Consider the following 8,671-nt stretch of genomic DNA (forward strand, 5'->3'; position numbering starts at 1 on the left):
GGTATTTGACAGTTTCCTAAACATCAGTAGGAATTAGGTTTGCTAATTTGCTGTTTAATTGTGAAATGTTTGAGCACCTGGTTCCCAAGGTTGTGAAGACCTTAAGAGGCGGAGCTTTGCTAGAGAAAGGGAGTCATAGGGGGCGGGGTGTTGAAGTTTAAGAGCTTAGCCCCACTTCCTGTTCACTTCCGCTTCCTGATTGCCAGCTGCCTCTTGCTCTTGCTGCCATGCCCTCTCCACCATGATGGACAGGATTTTCTCAAACTGTAAGCTGAAATAACCTACTTCTTCCTTAAAGTGTCTCTTATCAGGCACTTTGTCACAACAGTGAGAAAAGTACGTAATGCCTCTCTCTCGCTTCCACATACTTTCTCACATGCTTCTTCATTACTGCTGGGTGATTCTTACGCTCTCACGTTCTATGTATATATGTGTATTGTGTATGTATATGCACATATATATGTACATATATGTGCACAAAACTAAGTCTATAGCCTGTACATGAGAGGAAATCATGCAACATTTTATCTTTCTTTCCCTGTTACCACCCCTCTACTTTCAAATCCAATGCATACACACATACTTCTAGATTCCGTATATAGAGAAAATGCAATACTTTTCTCCTGAGTGTGACTTATTTGACTTAAAATGGTGATCTCCAGTTCCATCCATTTCCCAGAAAATGATATAATTATTCCTTTCTGTGACATTTTCACCATGCATTTGTGATAGCTATTCTTGGATGTCAACTTGACTACATCTGGAATGAAGTACAGTTCAGAAATGGAGGGCATAGCTGTGAGAGATTTTTTTGAGGGTGGGGGGGCGTGGTTTGAAGGGGCTAGATCCATTTCTAGTCTGAACCTTTGAGGTAGTAGGAAGGCACAGACCTTTGTCTTGATCTTGAGGCAGGAAGACACACTGTTAATCTGGGCTACACCTTCTGCTGGAAGCCTATAGAAGGGCCTGGAAGAAGGAAGCGTATGTTCTTTGCTCGCTTACTCTTGCCTTGCTCGAAAGCCTATTTCTCCACTGGCATGGCATTGGAGCCTACTTCTTCAGATCACAGTGTCTACTGAAGACAAGCTGAGACATCCAGCCTTGTAGACTGAGTAACTTTTGGATTCTTGGACTTTCTCTTCATAACCAGCCATTGTTGGATTAGCAGGTTTACAGCCTGTAAGTCGTTCTAATAAAAGTCCAATCGGAGCTGTGACTGCTACATGTTTGGTGGCATTCCTTAAGAGTCTCCTACTACTCAAGTTTTAAGTCTGAATGTTGATTTGCTTTTAGACAGTCTTAAATGTATCCTTACTGGCCTTAAACTCCATTTCCCTGCATGGGGTATGTGTCACTAGGCCCATTCAGCTTCTGCTTTTAAGTCCTGTTTTGACCAACTGAGTTCACATTTTAGTTCAGTACTGCCTTTTCCCACATAACAGCTCACTCTTCTAGACTCAGATTAAGTGCTGTCTATTCTATTCTATTCTATTCTATTCTATTCTATTCTATTCTATTCTATTCTATTCTATTCTATTCTATTCTATTCTATTCTAATTTGAATATCCAGGTGTGGAAACGACCCATCTGAGAGTTCTCAGAGATAGCTGTCCCTACCTGTACCTTAGGACTGAGTGTTAGGGTAGGGTGCAGAACTGCTCTGGGGTGTATTTACACAGATCTACCCATGTAAGCAAATTTTAGAAGACTTCATTCTAGGACAAGCAAAGCTACCAGGAGCAGACCCCAGCTTTGCCCTCAGGTGGCTCAGTGGGCGAAGCGTGGAAGGCGCTGCTTTTCACCCTCTCCCCCTTTTTATTCCTTGGCTCTCACAACAATATTTAAGAAACAAAGCTTCCTTTTTATATACAGAAAAACGATCAACATTAATTACAGAGATTTAAAGAATATTGAAAATTAGGGGGAATAGCAGATTAGTCTCTGGAAAATAAGTGAAATGAGTCCTGTGATACACTGTCTCCCACTCCGTGATGGTGGAGGTGAGTTGTCGGCATGGCAGTTGAATCCGTTGGGAGACGCATCTGTGGAGGACTATCCTGACTGTCTAAGTGAGGTGGGAAGACCTGCCCACTGCGGATAGCACCGTTTTGTGGCTGAGGTCCAGGGGTGTGTAAGTGATGAAAGGGGGCGGAACCACAGGATGCATCCCTTGCTCTCTGCTCCCTGACTGTGGGCGGGACCTTCCCAGCTGCTCTAAGCTTCTTCCAGCTTAGCTTCCCTGCTATGATGGAATATTTCTGGAACTGTGAGGCAGAATAAACTCTTTTTTTTTCCTCCCTTAGCTTAATTTTGTTCAGGATATTTTATCACAGCAACAGTCTATTCATTGTACGAATTTTAATTTAATTCAGTTGTAATCAAGTGATAAACACAAAATTATACACATTTTATATGGGTAAACTAGTCAACACATTAAAGAAAGGACCTGCAGACATGAGACCGAGTAAGGGAGAAACAAGTAATTTCTGGAATCTCAAACTAAGAATATTTTTAGTTTATATCGTAGTATATATTCACAAAATCATATTTTCATACACACACACACACACACACACACACAACCTCCTCCTGTGTGTCTTCAGAGATCAGAGTTAAACAATGAAACCATTTATACCATTTGTCTTAAATTTAATCATAATAAGAAAGTCATTATAATTTAGTTGATAAAAATATATTTCATTCTTTAACTATTTATTGGTTCTTTGTGAATCTCACATCCTGCACCCCAATCTCACTTATATGCCCACACTCTACCCTTGCAATATCGCTCCTGCAGCAGAAAAAAATCTCATTTAGGAATTTGGAGTGTGTCCCAGTGTGTCCCACAGTACACCCTTTTGTCTACACTTCTTTGCTTGCAAATGTTCACTGCAAGGACTCGTTGGTCTGGTTCTAGGTCTCTGGCTTCTGCTACTCTATCAATACTGGATCCTTACTGGGTTGCCTCTTGGATATCCTGTGATTGCCCTGCGTTATGGAGATCCTGTGGTTTTGGGTTGACAAAGGAAGACAGGCAGGAGTAAGAATCTTTAGGCAAACAATCGCTGCAGTACATTGGCCTGACTGGACTTGCTATTCGCATCAGAAGTGGAGTAGGTCATGTTTTATCTGGGTTTTCATCAACTTGGAAAAAAACATTATTTGTAAACAATGTTTCTTGGTTTTTGAAGGGTGGTGGAAGGGGGAGCAGAAAACAAAAGAAATATGAAATAAGACAGTCTTGAGAAATACCAGGTAGGCTTCTGACCTTGGGCTGGCAAGGCTTTTTAATATGACAGTGTTCAATTGCTTCTTCCAGTTTTGAGTACAGTTTAAAGAAAGAAAGATTTTTAATTTTGCTTTTTCTCTCTATTGGCTGGAACATAGCTTGGAGTAATTTGTTCCAAGATGAGGCTGTATATAGAGAGCCTGTGCTTGATCCCTTTCATTTCTGATACTTGATTGCACAGGGGAAGAGTCAGCCTAGGCACACAGTCTTGGGGACAAGTGCCTGTAACCATTACTTTTCTCACTGCTGAGATAAAACACCTGACCTAATGAAAGGGTTTTTGACTCACAGTTTGAGGGGACACATTCCATCGCAGCAGTCAGGGTGAGAGGCTGGGTGAGTGCCATTACATTCAAGCACAGGAAGATGGATGCTCCTGTTTGCTTAGCTCTCTCTCTCTCTCTCTTTTTTTAATGGATCTTGCCTTCCTAGCCTTCAAAATGGTGCCGCCCACATTTAGGGTGGGCCTTTGTATCACAGTTAACTAAGCATAGGTAATCCTTTACAGGTATGCTCAGACTCTTGTTTCTAGATCTTGTCAAATTGACAGTCAAGACCAACAATCAGGATGACTGTCAACTCTTATGCTACTCTTGATTTATCACTGAAAACTAAGGCCGGGGAGATCGGAGGTCAGCCTTCAGGCTGATGCTTTGAACTGTGGGAGGATGCCATTCTCATTCTTCAAGATTTCCCCACCCTGTGGAAGTGCGATCCCAGGACTGAGTTTGTCTTCTGCACTTCTGCACTAGACTGGAGAGTTGGGAGAATCTTGTAGTGTAAGAAAGTGACTTTTTCTGCTTACTTTCACATATGTCTGCTCTGATTTTTCTAACAGCCAAGTTGTCCTCTTGTTCTTCAATTCTAAAGACCTTAAAGTCTGTGGAGATTCATCTTACCCTCTACAGTAGTTACCTTTGCATCATGGTGACTAAAACACTTGCTAGAAACAATGAAGGAAGGTTTTATCTAGGTTCATGGTCCCAGAAGGTTATACAGGTCACCACAGTTAGGAGGACTTGGCAGCTCTGCTCAGTGTGTAGGTGAGAGCACAGCATGGTGACGAGCGTGTTGGCATACCAATGCGGAGCACAGAGTGGGGAGCACGGAGTGGGGAGCACGGAGTGGGGAGCACGGAGTGGGGATGAGAACCTAAGGCTAGGCTACCATGTTCCAAGGCTCAGGTCCAGTGAAGGACTTCTATCAGACACCTCACACCTAAAGGTTCCATAGTCTCTCTAGACAGTGCCACGAGCCAAAGAGCTGTGCAGGACACCTCAGATTCAAATCACATCTTCTGTTGGTAGGTTTCTGAGTCTTCAATTTTACTGTTTAGTATCATTATTAGATTTATCTTTTCCTGGGATTTTATAGGTATTTGTTACAAAACTATAGGACACCAGGTTAGAAGCAGCTTGCCAGATATTTATTGACTCTATAAAGTCTGACTATGAAATTCAGAAGGCTTAATCCGTCATAAAGTTATCATTTGCTCTTATAGGGAAGGTGGCTTAGACTTGTTGAGCCACTCAGAAATGAGTATAGAGTAGGGTTTCTAATTCAAGACTCTCTCTGACTCTCTCTCTCTCTCTCTTCCAGGTGTCTATATAGTTTCTGCACATAGAGCCATTGTAGATGGTCAGGATTAGGTGTTGGAGACCACAGTATCCATTCTTTTCAGGGGTTTGCAGTCTAGTCTGCCCTCACCTGCTCATGCCCACAGGTAAGGGAGCAGGCAGGCTACATCTGGACCATGGCTGTTGGAGAGGCGCTTGCCCATCTTTGTCAATATTTCCCCTGTTACTGCTTCCCATTGGTAGCACCTCTGGTGTGATAGATCAACATTGGGGGAATCCAGGGAAGCAATTCAGGTGGAGGCTATCCCTGTGACAGACAGAACCATGGCATCTATGGCAACAGTAAACAAGAACAGAGAGGAGCTATAGATGAAAGCAGGGTGAGAGAAAGAGGGTCAGAGAAGTCAACTGTCAGGAAACAAAGGATGATGGGAAATGATTTATGCTGGCCTCACCACACAAATCCTGGGCCGAAGGAGTCCAGGGGATAAAGCAGAGGATGATTGGGACGACACATGAGCAGAGGAACGATCAAAGAAAAAGATGCTATAATCGTAACCACAACCTGACATCTGATTTGGCCTCAAACTTAGGCTAGATGTGACAAAAGTAGAGCAGTATCTCTGACAGTGGTTCTCAACCTTCCTTCCTGATGCTGTGACTCACGTGGTGACCCCAACATAAAGTTTATTTTTGTTGGTACTTCATAACTGTAAATTTGCTACTGTTATGAATCATAATGTATCTGATATGGTATGTGACCCCTGTGAAAAAGTTGTGTGACACCCCCCAAAAGGGTTGTGAGCCTCAGAACCTCTGATCTAAGGGCTGGTGCCAGAGCTGGCTGGCCTCTTTGCAGCCTGCAGTTCTTGTGGTTTCTAAGAGACTAAGAGGAACTTGAGACTGCAGAACCCCGACTGTGTCAGAAGAGGGCACTCTTTCCTAACAGACTTGCTCCTACCAGCCTTTTAAAAGCAAGCCGCACTGACCCGTCCTCTCAGCTAGAGGAGACACACGGGGTACTTTATTCAGAGTCACTCCCTGATATTAGACCAAACTGATAGACCTGGGATCTTGTGTGGCTACACACCGTCGAATCCACAAATACATAAGGAGAACTGCACACATGTCAGCATTCTCCCAGGAGAGGCAGATGAAGAGGCAGCGCTCTGTGGTGATTAATAAGGTATGCTGTACAGTAGCCTAAACATATATATCTCGGATGACTCTAACCATGGTAATAAAACCTTTAAGACATTGAAGAAATACCTGGCACTGCTAAGGGGGCCAAGATCTGAGACTAGGTAGGTCATGGGAGGAGGGAGAAATTCTAACACTGTTAGTCTGCAAAAGAAACATAGCCACAAAATGACTTCTAATGACATCTGCTAGACTATACAGAGAAGATGCTTTTTGCAGTGGATAGGAACTAACATATAGAGTCCCGAATGGGCAATTTGTGCAGTGAGAGACTTAGGAGCTCCCTGTCCTAAGTGTGTCGTCTTCATAAAGCCCTCCCCTCAGGACTCAGGGATCTATGCAGAAGAGGAGGGAGTACATTTATAAAAGCCAGAGGTGATGGCTGACCGCTAGGAAATAGTGTCTTCCAGAAACAACTGGACTGGGAGGGAGAAGTAGATATGGACCACTCTTAGCCTTAACTAAGAAACTATCTGCAATTGATCTCTGGAAAAGGAAAAATTAGATTGCAATGGAGTCTCACTGGATAATTGACCACACATTAGAGTAGGTTCTGCCCAGGAGTAGCTGGCTGACACAAGAAATGGTGTTTTGTAATTTTTTTCCTGTCTCATTTGATTTGTTTGGATTAAAAAAAATATTTATTTATTTCATGTATATGAGTGCTCTGTCTGCATATATGAGTGCTCTATCTGCATGTATGCCTGCTTGCCAGAAGAGGGCATCAGATCACATTGTAGATGGTCAATGTGGTTGCTGAGATTTATTTGTTTATTTATTTAGTTAGTTTTGTTTTTCGAGACAGGGTTTCTCTGTGTAGCCCTGGCTGTCCTGGAACTCACTTTGTAGATCAGGCTGGCCTCGAACTCAGAAATCCACCTGCCTCTGTCTCCAAGTGCTGGGATTAAAGGTGTGAGCCACCACTGCTTGGCGGTTGCTGAGAATTTAACTCAGGACTTCTGGAAGAGGAACCAGTGCTCTTAATCGCTGGGCCATCTCTCCAATTCCTGTTTGGATATTTTTTGTCACATCAGTCTTTTGATTGTTTAGTTTGATTTCCATTTTGTGTGTGTGTTTCAGGTTGTGTGTGTGTGTGTGTGTGTGTGCGTGCACGTGTGTGTTTCTTATTTTTTTATTGTTTAAGAGAGACAGAGAGAGAATAAAAAGAGATCATAAAGTTGGGGAGTAGGTGGGTATAAGATCTGGGAGAGAGGAAAACATGCTCAAAATATATTATGTGAAATTCTTTTCTCAATTTGAAAAAGAAAAGATGTGGTGTGTGAAGTACCTTGAATTAGAGTTGTAGGTCTGCCAATTCCTGTGTGCTCCTACATAATTTACTTAATCTCTCCAGGCTGTGTTGTTTCTAACTGAAAGAAGACAAAAAAAAAAAAAAAGTGGCACTGACTTGGGGTTATTCTAAAAGCTAACTAAATAATTCAATGCAATTAAGGCATTCTGCGTAGTATCTCGAGAGAAGATGGCGCTCCTCCTGTTCTCATAAAGCTTCTACTCCAGGACGCCCATCAACAAATGTCTGTCAAGTCTTATGTATATGTGTGTATATGCAAGGTGTGTCGTATGTCTGTATTCCAGCGTCTCTCTCCCAGATCCCGGGGAGTGTATGGGAAAGACAGATAGGATGGTGCCTGCACATAGAACTTGTAAAGTATACAGTAAGAAGCATATATAACATATAGATATACACATATACACAGATATAAACATTTCACTGTTCTCAATGATGAAGAGAAGCATGGACTTTATGGAGCCATGCTGGTTTTATTCGCATTCACTACCGTGAGCCTGAGGTGGTCACTCCGTCTCTCTGGCCCTTGATTTCTGGCATCTGCAGAGGATCAGCATTCCGCTGTTATTGGTGGTGGTATTGTAGGCTAGTAGCTGTGGTGATGATAACACCCTCAGATCTGCCTGGTGACTCAGAAGCCCATTTCAGGGAGTTCCACAGACTTCCAACTCCACCAGCAACCTTGTGGTTTTTCATGATGCCTTTTGGAGACATCTTTGTCTTTTATCCATGAAGAAGGAACCTTGGTCTTAAACTCTTAAAATCCTTCCAAGTTTACTATTCAGGTTTCCTGCCGGAAGTCTGAATCCCGTTGTTACTTCCCATGTCTGTCTAGGTGCAGATGTTATTTGACCAGCTTGTATCTTTGAGTTCACTTTTAATTGATCAGATGTGAATTGTCAAGTCCTGTAGCCAAAGAACTCTTGGCAGTCACTGCTGACAGATGAGGAGTGTCATGGTAGAGGACGCCTGGGCTGCCAAAGAGTGGCACTGACTGTCCATTTCTAAATAACATGTGAACTATCAGTCATTTGCAAAACACTTGGAATTGGTGATGGCAGCCCTGAACCACCTGGCAATGAGAAGCTAGAGTGGGTTACACACTCCTCCTCCCCTCCCCCTCTTTTTCCTCTTCCTCCTCTTCCTCCTCCTTCTTCTTTGTTTTTTGTTTTTTTGTTTTGTTTTGGTTTTGAGACAGAGTTTCTCTGTATAGCCCTGGCTGTCCTGGAACTCACTCTGTAGACCAGGCTGGCCTCGAACTCAGAAATCCACCTGCCTCTGCCTCCCAAGTGCTGG

This window comes from Mus caroli, chromosome 3 (assembly GCF_900094665.2).
Source record: "Mus caroli chromosome 3, CAROLI_EIJ_v1.1, whole genome shotgun sequence".
NCBI lineage: Eukaryota > Metazoa > Chordata > Mammalia > Rodentia > Muridae > Mus > Mus caroli.